A 19,373-nucleotide genomic window follows, 5' to 3' on the forward strand; every position below is an offset into this window, starting at 1 on the left:
TGACCTCGATACACATTTATTGTACTTTTAAATCACCTGACTATTAACTTCTATTTGACCTTAAAAACAATTCCACTCGGTTGTTTACTATTTGTGTTCAGACATCAAAAGCATACATGTTTATTTATTAACCGGTGTGTATGGCGTGAATGCATCATACTAACTCTCGTTTCGATGTAGGGCCACATGAGGCAGGGGATCATGATGCCCTTTGAACTGCTCCTTGCAGACAGATAACTGCTTATTAATTCATCTATTCTTTTGAAACGGGTATCTCATTATCATCCCAATATCAAGCCGTCCCGCGAGAAAGTTGAGAAGCCAAGCAGTCAAGATTTTGTGCGCCAGCTTCACAGACTTGTCAAATTAAAAGGGCCTGCCAGTGACACTTTGAGGCTGGCTCCACCAAAAACAGAGGATCTAAAATGAATTATGTAAGATCTCTTTGAATATTGCATTGCAGCGGAGGCTGTCCCAGATGCCCACCATTTGCAGTCGCAGGCAAGACATCAATTGGACTGCCCTCACGCTGGCATAATAAATCGAAGGTAAACTCGTCTCCTTCCATTTCTTTTTTTCTCCCCAGTTATCGCTGGGCGCAGTCAAGCGTCGACTCCCGTGCGGTTCCCGAAAAGAAAAGCTCTGGGAGATAAGGCGGAAGGGAGGCGATCGCAGTGTGATTCAATGAGATCTGCATTTGGAGAGTGGACTTGGATAAAATCAGCGGTTCATTGAAGATACATAACACTCTGGAAGAGAAATTCTGAATACTTTTTTTAGATTTGTGCCTGTTAACTCATTTGCTCCCAAAAACATATACAGTGGCACCTTTACTTACGAACGTCCCTTCATACGAAATTTTCAAATTACCAAACGCCTCAACGGGAAAATATTGCCTCTTGTTATGAAAGAAATTTCAAAGATACGAAAGGTAAAAATACAGCACCATTCGTCATTCATCCCTCGGGCCCCATGAGGTGTTCCGATAGTTTGACGTAAATGTATTAACAAAACAGAAGGCGAATTTGTGCAAATATTCAAACAATTGGTGATTGATGAAGGCACAGCAAGTTTTTAATTGCAACGAGACGGGCTTTTTTTGGAAAAAGATCCCTCGCCGTACCTGAAGTTTCCATCAAGTTTCGGAATTTGTTGAAAAGAATCACCCAGAAAAAGTGTTCACCAGTCGAGCGATCGTTCACTAAGATGATGTTTGCCTTGGACATTTTCGAAGGATAAAAAAAAAAAAAAAAAAGGATAAAAAAAAAAAAAAAAAAAAAGTTAAGGTAAATTACCATCATTTTTATTTTATTTTTATTATTATTATTTTTTTACATTATTCACAACTCATTTATTGTGCAATAATCTAATTGTAACACGTATTTGTTACATGTTTTGATGCATTTTTATGCTTTATAAAACACTTATGTCTGAATTTTGGGAGGCTTGGAACGGATTAGGGCATTTACATGGAAAATGCGTCTCTACTTACAAAATTTTCTACTTAAGAACTTTCTTCCAGAACCAATTAATTTCTTAAGTAGGAGGTACCACTGTAAATGTTTTATTTTAAATATCATGCTCCCAAAGACGTATTTATACATTTCTTTTAAAAAGAAATTATGATAGAGCATACAGAAGGCTTTGATGTACCCTCTGACCTGAAGAGAAAGCTTGAAGCAATGGTAGTTATTACAAAAACGGCCAGTAGGTGGCAGCTGAGTATAAGAGATCAACCAGAGCCTTGTTGCAACAAGCTCCTTTCCCCCACTGTTTTAAACAGATTTGTGAATAATGATGAAACTTAGCTATATTCTAATGCTAATTGCTGCAATACGGAAACAGAAATATATTTTTTTTCGTGATGAGAGAAGAGACTAATCTTTCTTTTGGTAGGCTCCATGTTTTTATAGCAATAGAACAGAACATTGTGTGGGCCTTGCAAAAATCAGTGACAATCCAGTCAAACAGACGAGAGCGAAGGCGGTTGCTTCGGTGAAAATGGCCGGGAGCGAATGAGCTCAAAATGACAAAACAGCACAATCTTAAGTTATAAGAACTTAAAGCAGCAGAAAGCATTAGAAATCAACTGGGTTTTATACCAAATGACATTAGCGATCCTCTTAAAACTTTTAACTCCAACTGAAAAGGAAGCAATCGAGATGGCATCTTAGCACAATATTCCACAATCTATTAGTTTTACTGCTAATCACTTTCCCCTTCCATGCTGTTGCTTTTATTGACTTTTTAGCATAGCAGCAGTCTCTCGCAATTTTGCTGTGTGTTTGCACTTTCATCTACTCCCGTTATTCCCCCCAGCAAGGGGGGTGGGGGGGGGGGGGGGGGGGGGGGGGTTCAATGGAATTGCTCCCAACAGGCCAGCTGATAAGTCATTCTCATAATGAAGTGCCACCCAAATGATATGCATCCTTGTTTCCTGGCCGCAACTAATTGTCGATATTATAATTGTTTTGCAGGGGACCATGTAGTGCAGCTAATTTTATGCTGCTGAATTAAACAATAACTAAATGGCGTCTTTAACTGAAACGCTACCAGAGGCATTATATTCGAGACGTTTGGATTTTAAAATGCTAATCTTTATCCCACGGGGTGGGTGTTCAATAGATGGTGCTGGTTTGGGGCTCATACTCAAATCAAATTGTCTTTTAAGGCAACCCATTTCATAATAATACACTTTTTTTTTCTTTTCATTTTTAATTGTATGGTGGACATGTACATTTTAATATTTCAATAAATATATCATAGGGATGGGCACTTAGTGATACCAGGTAGATAACGGGCAGATACCTGGTCTCATGTCACGGTATCAAGACTCGTGACGGCAGGTGCCCTCTTGCGGCCATTTTAAAAAATTAAAAAACTAAAAATTACGAGAATGGAAACGACTATTAATTGCATGAATCAAAAGTGTGAGTGGTATCAAAACTCTGTATCCAACTGCTCAAAAGTTGAGTACCAATACTGGTATTAGTCTTAAAAAAACATAAAAAAGGCATTGAACATCCCTAATATATAATAATTATTATTATCATCATCATCATCAGTAATAGTAGTAGTAGTGGTGATGCATATTTTTCCACCAACCACATACTCATTTTCTACTTAAAAAAATTCTACTAACAGTCGTTCGTTAGAAGAAAAATGTTTCTCCACAACAAAAACAAAGCAAATAAATTTAATTTTACATTGTATTAATTCAAACCCTGGACAGAATCCTCTGACACTTTGTGAGTGCTTCAAATTCCGATTTTTTTTTTTTTTTTTTTTTTTTAAATCATAATGCAGCAATATAATGACATTAGACGTAAACATGTAAAATGTGAGATGTGGCATTAAGCATATGACTGACAATTTAGTGTAGAGAACTCAAATATACGCAAGTCAAACTAAGGGAGGCATTATAGAGGATAAAATAAACTGATTGCAGATCAGGAAATATGGTGATGACAACCGCCAGCTATTTCCAAGTGTATCTCCTCTGGAATAAAGAGCTTAACTTGAGCCTTTGTTGTGATTTAAAAAAAAAAATGCAGGGAAAAAAAAAAAAATCCCTAAATAAGCTTTGCAGTTCCAGCAGTCACCAAGACGGCTGTCAGCTTGATTGCCTTGGAGGGAAAGATGGGCCCTCATCTTTTTTCAGCACACCGCAAGATGGGCGCTCATAATTAGGTGAGTCTCTGTAATCAGACATGCAGCTTGCAGCAGGATGCGCAATGATGTCAGCGTCAGGTGATAGGCTCATGACAAGGACAAAACTACAGCAAAATTGGCGTCAAACCATAAATTCCACAAGTCTGGCAATCTGGAGAAGATCCTGTCGGTAAACTCATTTGATCCAATCCCAATTAAAAAGTACTTGGTCATTACTCTTTGTTGAACAAGCCAGGAGAGTTTTTGATCTCTTCTCCCACATGGCCACCATATGTCGTCGTCATCATCAAAAGTTTATTCAAGTGCTTGTGCGCTTTCATTTGCTTCACGTTTTATTAAGCAATCAGATTATCTTAAAAGTGAGAGAAATAAAGGTAAAGTTGTCATCTTGTACAGGTGAAAAGAATGCTTGACTACAGGTGGAGCTTCATTCATTCATTTAGCAGTATTATAGTAGTACTTGTAGTAGTAGCGTTGTTGAATATCTATTTTTAAATTAATTTCAAATATTACAGTAATATCCTCCTGACTACCAGGAACAAAAAATATTGTCCAATCATGTTTATTTTGATCTTTGTGAAGTAACTGGAATACTGCAAAAGAATTTTTTAGAAAAATAAAAAATAAAAAAATATGTTTTTTTTTAAGCCATGATGTGTCCACTACAGAGGACATTTTTTTTTAAAACTTAAATGCTAGGCTCAATTAGTTAAAATAATTCAAACAATACTTTGTGTTCTTAAGAGTCTTATAGAACACAGGCAAACAACATTTAAAGCCTAAATTTCTTCAATAAAAAGTGTTATACACTTTTCCTCTTCCCTATAAAGTGCCTGCACTGAGGGAAGCCATTTTCTTTTATGATGCATATGTCCTCTATATAGCACAAAAGGTGTTAACTCAATCGAATGCACTGGGTGGGAGATATTCAGGTTTAAAAAAGGTCCACTACAGAGGACAAATGAATTGGAATTGAATTGCTGGTAGTCAGAGGACAGGATAGTGATCATTTCAGCACAACTGACAACAGTAAAGCTAGCAAGCGGTAACATAACATTCCAGGTATCTTGTCTATTCTACAAGTTATTATAGACCACTGAGGTTAGCCAGAGGGGTGACAACATTGAGAGAGACACTATTCTTATTACATTCCTGAATATAATCAAAATGCTAATAGGGCCTACTGTACTAATGCATAATGTACATACATGCTGTAGCTTAAAATAATGCAAAGTCAATTCAAATAACTATTGTTTACTTGCACATCATTTCCCCTGAACCAATATTATCATAGGTAGTGACATTTGCATAATTTAGCTACTGTAGTATGAAATTATATTCCCCAACCCTAAAACATTACTGCAAAACATGTAGTGACTTTGGCTCTTCTGTATTTAAATAAGATCCAGGACCTTTTTTTTTTTTTTTTCTAGTTTTCTTTCCCACAAGGAAATTAGCAATGTGGCTAATTAGAGCTAGCAGAAGTTACAGTAAAAATAAAATAAAGGTTGCAAAACAGATGGTTTCCCTTTATGCAAATGTTATTGTGTAAAACTAAGCCTGAGGGCTGCGCTATTTTTCCATCAGCCTTTTAATTGGCATGAGAGACATGTGCCATATTCTACAGATGGAAAGGTGGACCCACTTTCTTGAGAATTGTATAAAGTGTTTTTTTTTGCCACCAAAACCCTGCCACCAGTGCTCTAATGGGAACCCATTGAGCTCCGTGTGTTGCTGAAGTCTGTGAAAGCCAGGTGAACTGATAATGCATCATGCTTTTTCTCGCAGCGGGACTTGCCTCGCCACGGCAACAGCAGCTGACAATAGATTGTAGGTGAACATTAACCAGCATGCTATTTTCCATTTTCAAACACGTATTAGCAGTGTGGAGTACAGGGCATGGACGTCAGGGTAATTGGAAAAACTGTTCTTTGGCTTTAAGTCTGGAGATAATATCCATAAGCACACAAAAAAAATATATACATAAAAAAAACAACTTTAAATTGTCATGGTTGTGTCATTGTTGGTTTATCAAAAAACGATCTATGTGAAGAAGGATGTCACGGCAGGTGTTCATTAAGAAAATTACAGGAAAAGGTCAAAAGTAAATTCATTAATTGTGTGTCAGGGTTACCTGTTTGACCTCTATTAAACACGACACAAAAAGGAGAGAAGAACTGAAGAAGAGAGAGAGGAACTGACTGATACAATTCACTCCTGCACTCTCTTAAGATTCCTTTCCTCACCCTCTCTATTTATTTGGTTTTCCACGCCCCTAGTTACATGGGTGTTCCGACCATAAAAATGCTAAAGTTGGAACACAATGTACTTGTTTGTCTATGTGTTGTGAATGTGAGTGGAAGATTGCCGAGTACGTGGTCAAGTTTGCAATAATTTAACAGAAAGCAGGCGACCTCAGCAATGGCTCATACCATTCTCCTGCGTTAGATGTTGTGGTTCATGAGCTTTTTGAGTCATCTTCAAATTAGCCAGGCTATGTGAATGTGAGTGGGGACAGAGCAAAACATTCTTCATTGCAAACAGAAGCAGTTCTTCATTGCAGCAAATATATGATAACTTATTATTTACAATTGTTCCTACATTGTGTCAATGTTGAAAGCATTCATGTTATTGCAATTCTGAATGTTCATCTCCTCACTCATTTGTCCCCTTTCAACTTCCACATACTACATCCGATTTATACCGTTCCCACTTGAACATGTTCCAAACATTCTAACCAAACAGGCTTATATATTTCTCATTCCATATATGTACAATTTTTGCACAATTTAATGTTTTATATATATAAAAAAAAAAAAAAAAATCAAAGTCATTATCACTGGGACAGACATCCAACTTTCTAAGTCACCATTCCACTCCCTCAAAATACTGCTGTGGTAGCTCAGTTGGTACAGTAGATTGGATCAACGGGACGAGTCCCAATTCCAAATGTGGATTGTAAATGTGTCCATTTATACAAGACACTAAATGATACGCATACTACTAAATATCATACATTACATGTGGAATAAACCCATAAAATCCACATTCATCTTCAATGACAGCTTTGACTATTATTCAATACAAATATGCAGCGTTTCAATGATTTTAACAAGTCAATTATATTCGGTGGTTATGACTGGTGACTAGTGCATGGGCGTCCAGGTTTTATATCCCGGGTGGAGCAGATTTGAGTCCAAGTTAATTTCGTATAATAATCATTGCCCCATTATATTCAAATCTCACCTGAGACTATTTGCAGTTCAAGTTCTGTTTAATTTAAATATCGTTCATCATATTTAATAACACTCTTCACATAATATACCTTTCAATACCCTTAAAGCATTCCACAACATTCAAATATTAGCATTCAGCGTTCAGCATTCACACGCAATTTCTTCAGGAATTGCACATTTCTAATACAAGATGGTATTCAGTTCTTTTGGACAAAACAAAATAAAAACACACTTTATGACAGACGTTTTTGAAATAAAACTGTCACTACTTAATATTAAGCAACATATTGAACGCTCCTTTAAGATCTAGTGTTTTTGGAATGTGCCCTTCATCTGTCATTGCACTTTTTTCTCGGGAAATCTGTATTCTGGGCATCAGACTGTGGAATCACAGGGAATTATTAACCATGTGCGCATGAAAAACATGTGTAATTGATGAGTCTGGGGTGGTAGCCTAAATTTAATAGCACAGCGGCACCGGAGCTGGCGGCATAAACATGTTTTTAAACGGGATGCATTTGTTGAACTATCATGCATTCGGTAAGGCTGAGTGTGAAAAAGAAATGTTGATGGCAACGCGGTCGACGTACACAACTGAACAGCAGATACAACTGACAAATAACCGTAACTTGACTCGAGCTCTGGGGCGACAACAGCGCAGCAACACCTCTGACTCCATTAATATGTAAAAACATGGTTTGTTCCACGGCCCCTGTAGAGGTTTGGGCCTCTGAATCAAACCCCTCCCCTCCAGTTTCTCTTTCTCGTTTGGGGAAGAGCCAGAGTAAACACTATAAATAAGTTATGACCAAGACTTGTTGACACACATTGAGCTAAAAGCGCAGCCCAGCTATGATGACTGCCATCATGTAATTGTAGATTTTAGCACTGGACATCTCAAGCATGGGCGGCTTGACGACGACCTTGCCTCAAAGCTTCCAAACTGAGTTATAACTAATGATTCATAGAAATATCCTTTATTATGTTCTTTATTTTGAAGTCGTACCAAGAATTGTTTCAGGTTCAAATGAAGAGGAAAAAACAAACAAACAATCCACATGCCTTTCATCACAAGTATTTTTTATTTTTTTTGGCTTTTTTTTTTTCCAAGTTATATGGGTTATAATTACATTAACACATTCATTGCCAGACCAGCAAAAAAAAATGCATCATTTGACGTCTTTTTCCGTCAATGGCAGTGAATGAGTTAATGGGTACTTTTTTTTTTTTTTTTTTTAAATTATCTTGGTAGTAATTTTTTAATTGAATATTCTGTTTATATCCACTCTACTCTGGATCTTGACATCTGTGATAATAAATAAAGATCCAACTGCATTCTCTCCATTAACTCTAATTTGGCGTTTTATTTCCTGTCTCGAGGGATATACATAAATGGTTCTCTTGAAAACTGATTCAGAGCCAGCATTTGTCTGTACCATTGATTTCTCCAATTTTCATGAGGGCCGTGCTCCTAATCCAATTGCATCTGTTCCTCAAAACGAAACAATTATATCAACGTGAAACCATCAGCTCTCGGCGACCGAGCAGTTCTGTGTCACATGGGCGTTTAATTGCTGATGGACTTCATGCATTCGAGGCATTCAGGCAGTCAGGGTCGAGATGCATTTGCCAATAATGTCATATTATAAGAAAGGAAGGAAGAGAGTTATTTGAGTTGGAGGGGGTGTGGAGGAGGTCTCAAGCAATAGTACGGGAAACTAAATGAAATAGGAAATCGCTGTGAAGCAGGGACAGGGTGGATGATTATTCGTGAACTCCATTATTGAAAGGTCTTGCTCATATGGAATTTGTATTTGTTTGTTTTAATCTAGTGAATTGTATGTGGAAAAAAAAATCTGCTTATCAGCTGAGGCAATTATCAGTGATACTTGGCATTTTGATGAATATCAGCCATCAGCTTTTTTTTTTTTTTAAACAAAATCTGAAGGTCGATTAAGCTGCTATTGCAAATAAATATCGGATCCTTGACTACCAATAATTAGGAATGAAACGATAACGGCAATATCGTGATATTAAAACTGCCACAATACATCGCTGTCAAGTCACAATATTAAAAGCAGCACATATTTAAAAAAATATATTAAAAAAATAATCCATGCTGATTTCTATTTGTGCGGTTCTAGCACCCTCTGGTGGCTAATTTGTTTTCTTTTTTAGTGCAGTTTAATTTTCACAAGGCATGTTTTGGCCCTTCTGTTTAAAATCCACACTAATGGTCAGATGAAGGGGAACATATGTCTGAAAACAATGTACAAAAGCACAATATTGTCTTTTATTTTATTTATTTATTAATTTTTTAGTATGAGCTCTTTTTTTTTTTTTTTAACAATATTGGGACCAATTTTTGTATCGCCAACGTCCCCACAATATCGTGATAATTATCGTATCGTGATTTTTGGATATTGTTACATCCCTTTTAATAATTGGTATCAGTATGGGCCTGGAAAACAGTTTATCAATACATTATTTCAAGGTATTGGTACTCGTCACAGCGGCCAATACCTAGTGATGATTGAATGAAGCTTCATAAAAGCATCATGAAGCACTTGCTATATATTTTTTTTTTTACTCCTCTAGATGGCACACTTGGGTTAAGGATGCAGTGCACTAGCCTTTATATTTAAACCAAGAGCACCATCTACAAGAGTAAAAAAATAAATAAAATATCGTACGTGCTAAATGAAGCTTCATTTTCCCATCACTACCGATACCAATTAAGGTATCAGTATCACCCTGTTGTGGCCGTTTTTATGATAAGGAACTGGAAATTAGAACTTGGAAAATTGATTATCCCGAATAACTAGTTAATCGTGCTACTTTGTTTTGAATTAATCATCACAAACAGTGAGTATCGAGAGTGAGTTCTTAAATGACTCTTCTCAAGGTGTTTGGAGCCAGCAAACAGGGACAAGGATGACTTTGGAACACAACTAAATATAGCTCATTAAACACTCCATGGCAAGGCACTGTGCAGGCTCTTGACGCCGTGCCCAAGTTGTTGCAATTGCAATCACTTCTGGCAACACGCTTTCGTTAAGGAAGCTTCTCGAGTCAAAGGTGGTTTGCGATGTTGTCGTCTGGAATAACAAAGAGGCGACTGCTGCAAGGTCACAGTAAAACAGCGCTGAACATTCTCAGCACAAATAAAAAGGTCTTGTGATTTTTTTTTTTTCTATCATGATACAGTTTTGAGTATTTTTATGATGGTTTTCATAGTGGAAATGTTATCAATAAGCAGTTTTGGATTTATTGTATATTTTAACTGAAATTCTTCTTCTAAGCTCAACAGATTATTTTTTATTTTTTCCTTTCTCCGTTTCTCGTAACCTTTACGCCTCCCAGTTGGTCTTATTAACCACATACTCACTTCTTCCCACATGACTTGTTGCAAAGGTTTACATTAAAAATTAATTTGCAGGTTTGGCGTGCTGATAATTCATCATTAGGACGTTGTAAACCCGGCTTTATCATCTGTTTCATTCTTTATGCTGATTGCAAGGTCACTGACCTTCCGGGATGCGTCTGGCTGACAGTCTTTGTAATTATGCTGTAAAGCAACAGAGGTCAGCTCGAGAGGGAATTTCTCCAGAGCAATTAAATGAATGTTAATATATATCTTTTACTAGTGAAATAACAGGTGGAGCTGTCCGATTATTATGTAAGAAAGTTGCTAACGAAGGTCTCCATGCACCTTGACAGAGTTAATGAGCTCTTGAGCCGAGTTTAAACGTTAAGCACTTGATGGCTCATATTTCGTCCCCTCAGACCACACTTACTTATACTTATTAAATATAATCTGTGTTCAAACCAGTCCAAAAGACTATGGAGGCAGTTGGTTCTATAACCACGAACCATGAGGCCATTTCAACCAATCAAACGGCTGCAGAAAGTAATTTGGTGATGTTGAGTCATAAATGTGGGAAACTGGTGCTGGAATTAACGTTTGACAATATTTATTTATTTGTGACTGGATATATATACACGTGTGTGAGAGAGGCGCCGTTATTTAAGTTTGTCAATTCTTGCTCACTACTGCATCCCACAGGTGGTCAACTGCAACTGCTTGTAGTGGCATATGCTGCTCAAGCTTGAAAGTAGAAGCATATGAGCTCTAAAAATTAGCAGCTGGATTGAAAAAGTAACGTCGGTCTGATTATTTGTTTAGAAAATGTGACACGTTAGATTCATCATTATTCTAAAATATGCATATTTTAGAATGTTAGAACGTGTTAGACATCACTGGCAGTTTTTTTTTTTTTTTTTTTTTTTAAATAGCATGGGCCACGTCAAAATGTATGTTTAGTTACTGCCGCGTGCCATGTGCTGGAGTTTGATCCCAAAGCACAGACACAAATAAGATTTTAACTATTCATTCACATAACTTGACCAGACGGGAAACAACGAGAGTTGCACAGAGGAACAGTGGTAATAATCCGACAATCACACACACACTTCTCAGACAGCTACTACAGGCAGTGAATCGATCTGATTGGTTGTGACTAAGTAAAGGATTAAAGATTGACATCACAAAGCTCCTGACATCACATGGCTGTCACATAACTTAAAACTCGATGCTGTTACATCAATTCCAAACACACCCTTGACCTGACGGCCATGAACTCAAACTTAACCCTGGCGTGACCCAGAAATGGCACCGCGGGCCAATAAAAATTAAACAACGGACCACAAATGGCCCTTGGGCCATAATTTGGACACCCGTGCATTGGAACTTTTCAGACAAAAGCGTGCAGATTATTATTATTATTATTATTTTTTTTTAAGGTTCAGTAAGTGGGAAACTGATTCTGGAGTTGAGTCTTTATACTCTAATTTGCGTTAATATTTATTTATTTACTTATGGTTAATATGTTGAAAAAAATGAAAATGGGGCTGTCTGCAGATTTATATGACTTTATATGATGTCAAATAGTATAATAATAATAATAATAATAATAGGTTTTTCCCCATTAAGTTCGTGCTGGAAACGGTTTGAATTAAAATGCAATAATACCAATTTCTAAATACATTTTTTTACTTTTGTGAATTTTCTGAAAATAAGTTAGGTAGGAAACTGTTTTAGATTGCAATTAGATTGGTTAAGATAGTAATTGTATATTCTTGCCATAATTTTCCCAGTTTTCAGGAACAAATGTACTACAAATATATGCAACAATTTTTTATTTTTTTTTTACATGTAACATAAGATCAAGCAGTTTTTAAGTGTCAACAGTCTCAATTTCTGCTTTATGGTCACCCCTTTTCATGTGAACGTGGCTTTTCCGTTAAAAGACAGCAAACGTGTTTGGATTCAAGACGGATATTTATAATGCAAAGCATATAAAAAGGCGAAATAAAAGCTATAAAGACGGAATACAGTTGGCCTTTAGCTGACAATGTGTCCCACATTAAGTCAATCCAAGCCTCAGACAGCAAGTGGAAGAGCTGTCACTGTATCCCTTATCACCCACCACAGCATTGTGGCTGCCCAGCGCTCTTTTTTTTTTTTTTTCTCTTCTTCTTCCCCCCCCTCTCTCTTCTCCACATCCCATCGCTTGTTGTCCCCCCCCACCCCCCCTGCCAGATTCAAGCCGTTTAGTAAATGCATATAATCTTCAACCACCCAGCCGGACGAGAACCTCAAAGAGTCACAAAGATATGGCCAGATGGAGGTGAGCTATCAGCTAACCTGGAACTGTGGGCCTAAGGCGATAATCATTTCAAAACTGCGGGGCAAAAATGGTTTTAATAGCCCTGTAAAGAGGTAAAAAAAAAAAAAAAAAGTTTGTCTGCCTTATCACACCTGGCAGATGCATCGCAGAGAGGGGAGAGGAAAAGGGGATAGGGGGAGAAGAAAGCATCAGCTGATAACATCCCCTCCGCAGGGGGAAAAAAAAAAAAAAAAAAAAAAAAAAAATGCTGCCTTCAGGAGGAAGTTTAGGGGATTAAGGCTCATCTCTTTTCTTTTTTTCAGCCCCTCACCATCACCTTAACTCATCCTTCTTTCTCCACCAGCAGCTTGTTGACCCTGGAATTAACTTTTATGAGCCTTCTGATATGAGTAACAGACAACTTTTTGCTCCGTTTTTTAACTAGACAAGATAATGTTTGTCTTCATTATCACCGACGGTCCACGACGGCGTGGTTCCGAAATTGAAAGAGCAAACGCGGAATTTCAAAAAGTCCCACTCTCCGCCGATGGGCGCGCCGTGAAAGCCAGGCTTGCAACTAATGGTTTATGAGCGGCAAGGCCCCCGTGTGCAGCGTTACACGATAACTTTAATGTTCCGTTGTCGACGGAGCACAACTCAATCTCACACTTCGGCTCCTGGTGTTTGAAGGCTTGTTTCAGCCTCTTACATCAGCCCTGTATGCGGAGCTTTTAGAATTATGTGTGACCTTCATTTTTTTTTTTTTCTTCTTTTTTTCTAACTTCAATGTAAAACTCGAGGACTTTATGGAAAGTAGATGTTACATTGTTGAATTGAAAGTCACAGAAATTCTTTCTAACATGCAATCTGGAGCAAGGTTATTTTACTTTTTGTTTATTTTATGAACACATTTTTTTTTAAGTACATTTTTTAATTTTTAAGTAAAAAACAAAAAAAATTGTGTTCCTAAAATAAACAAAAACTTGCTGAAACCACATTCTACATTACACAACTGAAACTAATTGCAATTATGGCAAAAAATGTCCTTTGTTTTCATTTTTGGTATGATTCTATTGATTTTAAATGTGATTTAAATGAATTTATTTCAATATTAACCGAAACAAGGAAGTTTGAAAGTGACATCATTTAGCGGCAGGTGATTTTGCGGGCTCCAATGGCACAAAAAAAATAAATAAAAAATAGAAACTCTCAAAACTATATAATAATCCTGCTTGGTCTAGAGCTGACATTAATAATTTCCATAACATATTTTTTATAAATTTGGATCCTGGAGAGGAAGCAGATTTCAAAGTTCTGCATTTGATGTGACATGACAGAGAATGTTAACACCTTTAGTCTATAGTGTATAAAAAATGTATTTCAGGCTTCATCCTGTTGATTTATTCATGCCTCATCTCTGAGCAATGACTCACCTTAACTGCGGATGTTCAGGCCACCTCCAAATAAGTACAGATCACATTCGTTCCCATTCGTCAGGACAGGTGGTAGTCTCTTCCTGCTGGCATCCAAGCACATTTGTGATCACATGATTTATATTTGAACACACCTTTTTACATTTGTGTGTATATTTTTTTAGATTTTGTGTGTGAAGCGCGCTCACAACGGCAATACTTTCAATTTCAACATGTGTTATTGTTTGTTTCTCTGGATTAGAAATAATAACAGTCTAGGTAAAATTTAACCCAGTGTCATGTATAATTATCCAAAAGTATCAGATTTGTATTTATTTATTTTTCAGTATTTATGTGCATTCATGCTAACTACCTGTCGGGTTTCTTTTATACATCGAGTACTTTTGAGATGTATGTTTTTATTGTCTATTTTCCTGATGCTATTGCTGGACAACTAAATTTCCCCTTACGGGGGTTAATAAAGTATCCATCCATCTATCTATCTATCTAACAAATGATTCATTTTTTCGCTCAGGAACAGGAATAATATTCCTGGGTCATTTTGACCCAAGATTTGCTTAACTCATTCACACCCAAAAACGTAGTTATACGTTTTTTTGTTTTCGTTTTTTTTTTTTTAATAGTTTAGTTTGTCCTTTACTCCCAAAAACGTATTTATATGTTTTGTTTTTATGCTAGAGCATACAGAAGACTTTGCTACAGCTTCAGACTTGAAGCGGTTGCTTGAAGCAATGGTAGTAATTACAAAAACGGCCAGCAGTTGGCAGCAGAGTATAAGAGATTAGCCAGGGCCATGTTGCAACGAGCTCATTTTGCCATTGTTTTCACCAGGAATGTGAATAATGATGAAACTTGGCTATAATTATAATACTAATTGCTGCAAAACGGAAACAGATGTGTGATGATACATCTGGTATGCCACGGAAGCCACACCCGATAAAAAGATAGCCACAATATTTACACAACACAATATGTACCTGAAAATGGGGGAGAAACATGTCGATACGACTTACCATACTATAACCTTGGGTTCAACAGGCTCTACGATGCCCCACCCCCTGATGACTGATTGTCAGTCGCAATGTAGCACTGACAGTGATTTGCCTTTAATGGCCGATTGAGCATGTCAAAAGTCGTGCTATAAACTGCGGCTTGATACGCTGCAGGCTGAGCCGTCTGACAACCGCGACAGCGACTGTCACCCTTCGTCACTGCAATGAAGCCCCGGCAATCAGTTGGAGATCAAGGAGCGTCGCCTGCATGTGTATCTACACACGCAGACGCCCATATACAATTGAAACTCTACTGAAGCCACTAAAGTTGTAACAATGGAGAGAGTTGCCCTCATTGTGTGGATTCACCCAATGGACTGTTTAGCTGTGTTAAACATTGCCATTAGGCTGCAAAGTTGTGCAAAATCACTCCAATCTATTTTCTTCTTTCTGTCTGTCTGAGGCACAGGAACCGCTGCTATCTGCGCCTTAATGCCTTAATTAATTCTCTGACACATTTTTTTTTTACTGCACTAGTATTAATTACTCTCCTGCACGCCCGCAGGTATTAACTAACATTATTGATTTAGTAAAGAGGCAAAGTAGATATTAACACATGCTCGTTTGCGCGTCCAAGTTATTGCTACATTCCATAGCCGACTCAAATGTCACCTAATTTACTTACTATTAATTTACTTTGTATGTAATTCACATCAAATGTTATATTTGAATATTTTGAAAACTCACCTTGTGAGATATTTTCCAGCAGTGTTCGTTCAATGGTGGTTCTCGGGGCACACGACCAGCCGGTTTTGCATGTCTCCCTATTCTCAACGCAGGTGATTCCAATGACAGCTCGTCAGCAAGGGCTGAAGAATCCTGCTAATGAGTCTCACCTGTGTTGGAATCGGGAGACACGGAAAATAGGCCGGATTGGGTGCTGCCCCGAGAACCAGCGTTGACAAACACTACTTATATTTAACAAGTGACAAAACAAAATGTTGGAAAATATGCAGATTTTTGGTGCAACATGATCAACGTTTCATTAACAACGGCAGTCGTCACCCTTTTTTTTTTTAAACCGAAACTGATTAATGTGAAGGGCGACCATTTTTATAGACACTTAAAAAAAAAATGCTTAAATTATCATTAATTCTGTTATATTAGGGATAGACCGATTATTGGCCGGACCGATTATTTGACGAATATCGGCATCGGCCATTTAGAAAAATCTGGCAGTCGATAATAGATCAATTTTAAACTGTTAACTTCAGGAAAATATTTCTGTAAATTTTCAGTTAACTTTCTAAGAGATGCTTCTGACCTTGGAAACTCTATGTACCTTGTTTTTGCTAGAAATGAAAACCAAGTTCAATGAAAATGTAACATTTTGGATATTTTGACATTTTAGAAAACTTTATTTAGTGTTGAAAACTATTTACACGGCTATATTTACAGGCTTAAGTTATCGTTAAAGTTTTTAAGACAAGACTCTGCAAACTTTTCGTTATAATTTTAAAACAATGATGTCTATTATCTAAGACAAAAAGAAATACACCAATATGTTTTCCTAATATTGACTCTCAGCCTCCTTGACTACCAATAAAAAACAAACAAACAAACATATTTGTCTAATTAACACATACACAGCCGGCCCAGCAATAATACATAATTTGACGTCTTTTGCCGTCAATGGCAGTGAAAGAGTTAATATTGGTAAATGGTACTTCTTTTATAAGTGCTTTTTCCAAGTTACAAGGTCACCAAAGCGCTTTACATTCAACTGATGACGTAGCATCAGGAGCAACTGGGGGTTCAGTATCTTGCCCAAGGACACTTCGACGTGGTCACAATGACGTGGGATGGATCCAACCCACAACCTTTGGGTCGGGAGATGACCGCTCTACCACTGACTGCATGAGTTGAGTGCACTCTGAGTCGCTAATGGTGAAGCGTTTGCACATTCAGAGACTGAAAGACAAGATGTTACCACAGCCAGAAAGTCAAAAAAGGTCATAAATCTACGACTACCTGTAAAGGCTTCAAATGGAGCATATTCAGCACTGTTGAGATTTGCTTCCACTGGCCACAGCTGGAGCAGCATCCAAGATAAACTTTCAAGTATCCAGCAGAGGACCCTTCTCACGCCTTGACGAGTCTGACTGCTCCGCCGTTTTGTTAATTCTCGCCATTTGGCGATGCTTCACCGGCACCCAAATCCATTTTCTTAATCCTCGGCTCACTGTCACCCAAGTGGCAGTCTTGTTCCTGTTTAACAGATCAGCAGCAGTGAAAGCTTAGCTATGCAGCAGTTACCCCTAAACCCCTCCACATGACTCCCAGTCTGGACCGAGCGTATTTCGACTCACCAGCGACGGTCTTTCATCGGGTCTGGCGTCACTCAAAGGCACGTCTGGACTCGTCTGTCTCACATGATGCTAAGTATGACAGACTTAACTGCATTCTTTGCTGTGATTTAAATGTTCCAGAAAATTGATGAAACGTAACTTCATTCCAGATTTCCCATCATTCAGTTATGTTAGACTGTATAAACATAAGTAAGTGAGAGAACATATGTCTCTACAGACCCATTCAGTGGCTTCCTTACATCTGACTAACTCATAGAAATATGACAAAGAATGACATTTCCATGTGCATTGGGGCAGGCTTGTCAATGACCAAAAAAAAAAGTTTTTATGTGTTTGGAAAAAGGTGACGTTCAGACGTTTCCATGTTAAGTCAATGTGCTACGATTTATTCAGATATCTTCTCATGAACTGGCGGTGACACAGTGGTTCAATCATACATCAGGACATTAGAATGAACAAACAGGACAGTTTGGTTTGGTGACAGAAACGTCCCGTGATATGGGGTGACCAGATTTTCCAAACAGGGACGCGATATAATATACAATAAATTTCACCAAATTCCATCGCTAGACAATTTAGTGAGTAAGATGGCCGACATGCGCGTCAATCGCTAATGCTAAATGCTAGCCAATACACTCAACATTTAGCCAATTTTTTTTTGCTCGATCCCAACAATGATTAGATGCAAACGAACGCAAAAGTGAATTTGGAAGTAAACATTAAAGAATTAAACAGTTAAATTCCCTTTTAACTCTTTCCATACATAGGACGTATTTATACGTCATAAAAGTCATAGTCACCGGGTACATATGACGTATTCATACGTCTTAAGTGTTTTTTTCATGCGAGTGTACAGGAAGGTCTACTTGCAGCTTCTGACTGAAGGATTAGATTCTCTTACAACTAAAGAACGGAAAAAGATAGAAATACACTTTTTTTCTGCTGAAAGAAGAGAGTCTCATCTTTATTTTGGTAGGTTCCATGTTTATATAACAATTGAATACAATATTCTGTGTTCCTTGAAAGATCAGTCAAAATCCAATGAGAATGGCTGGTTAGTCAATCTAAGCTAGCTAAACTACCTGATGGTAAGACATTAGCTTTCTTCCCATATAATGAAAAAAAAAAAAAGAACTTCAGCTTGTTTCCTCTAGATTCTCTTTTTATGTGTGTCTAAATACTAGTGTTTTTTTTTTTTTTTTTTACCATCTGCACCCCTGTCTATGTCTGTGTATTGCCCGACCTTGATACAGCGTGTTTGGTGTGACGACAAATAACAGGTGGAGCGGCAGCCCACGCTTGTCGCTCTATGTTTAACCTGTGAGATTTAACACCCCCTAAGATGGTGCAACATGTCCCTATCAGTGGGTGCCGGCTTGATACAAGTGAACTTTTTGGGGGAATTTTAAACAACCACTCCCACTGCTAATCTCAGATTAGCTTGTTCTTTTTGCACTCATTATTCTCCCAATAGGGTTTGACAAAACGTCCTTGTTTATTAAGAAAAAAAATAGATTTAATCATTCATTGTGTAGATCACAAAATAAAATGAAGTCTGATGGAAAAAATGAAAGTACATCAAATTGAATGTTTTTTTTCCTGAGTCCACTTCTGATCTCCGTTTTCCTTTGTCTGCCCTGATGTTCCGGTTAGTGTCCTCGCTAAATAATTACAAGAGGCCCGTCCTCACCTGTCAGCTCGGTCAGGCCCTTTGGTGAGAGTCTGACAGCCATCTTGTCCCCTTAGTCCTCTACTTCCATTAGCCGCCGTGGTCACTTGCGACTGTGCAGTCATTCCAGGGTCAGGGCCCTCCACTCCGGGCTGTAATTGCACTACATTGAGCACTCGGAAGCGGCCGCGCCCACCTAATGAATTGTCACCCGCTTTAATATGAAATTACACAAGGGTGACTCGTAATAGATTAATATGCTTGGCAAGGTTACTCTCAAAGGATAATCCATTGAAAATTGCTGATTGCCTGCCTAAAATTATTATAAGACCC

The 19,373-nt window shown here is 37.7% G+C and overlaps 1 protein-coding gene across 3 annotated transcripts in view; it reads right to left on the reverse strand.

Annotated features, from left to right (window-relative positions):
* Window positions 1–15,861, reverse strand: part of nrp1a (neuropilin 1a) — a 201,049-nt gene extending 185,188 nt beyond the window's left edge. For 2 of the 3 annotated variants that reach the window (XM_077508598.1, XM_077508595.1), the window contains exons 1-2: window positions 15,750–15,861; window positions 14,011–14,093 (exon numbers count right to left, since the gene is read on the reverse strand). The gene's annotated coding sequence lies outside the window, so the exon portion shown is untranslated. Of the gene's footprint in view, window positions 1–14,010; window positions 14,097–15,749 lie in introns of all 3 variants that reach the window. The other variant, XM_077508596.1, reaches the window with a different exon arrangement.
* Window positions 15,862–19,373: the final 3,512 nt, after the last annotated feature.

Source organism: Festucalex cinctus, chromosome 20, assembly GCF_051991245.1.
Source record: "Festucalex cinctus isolate MCC-2025b chromosome 20, RoL_Fcin_1.0, whole genome shotgun sequence".
Taxonomy (NCBI): domain Eukaryota; kingdom Metazoa; phylum Chordata; class Actinopteri; order Syngnathiformes; family Syngnathidae; genus Festucalex; species Festucalex cinctus.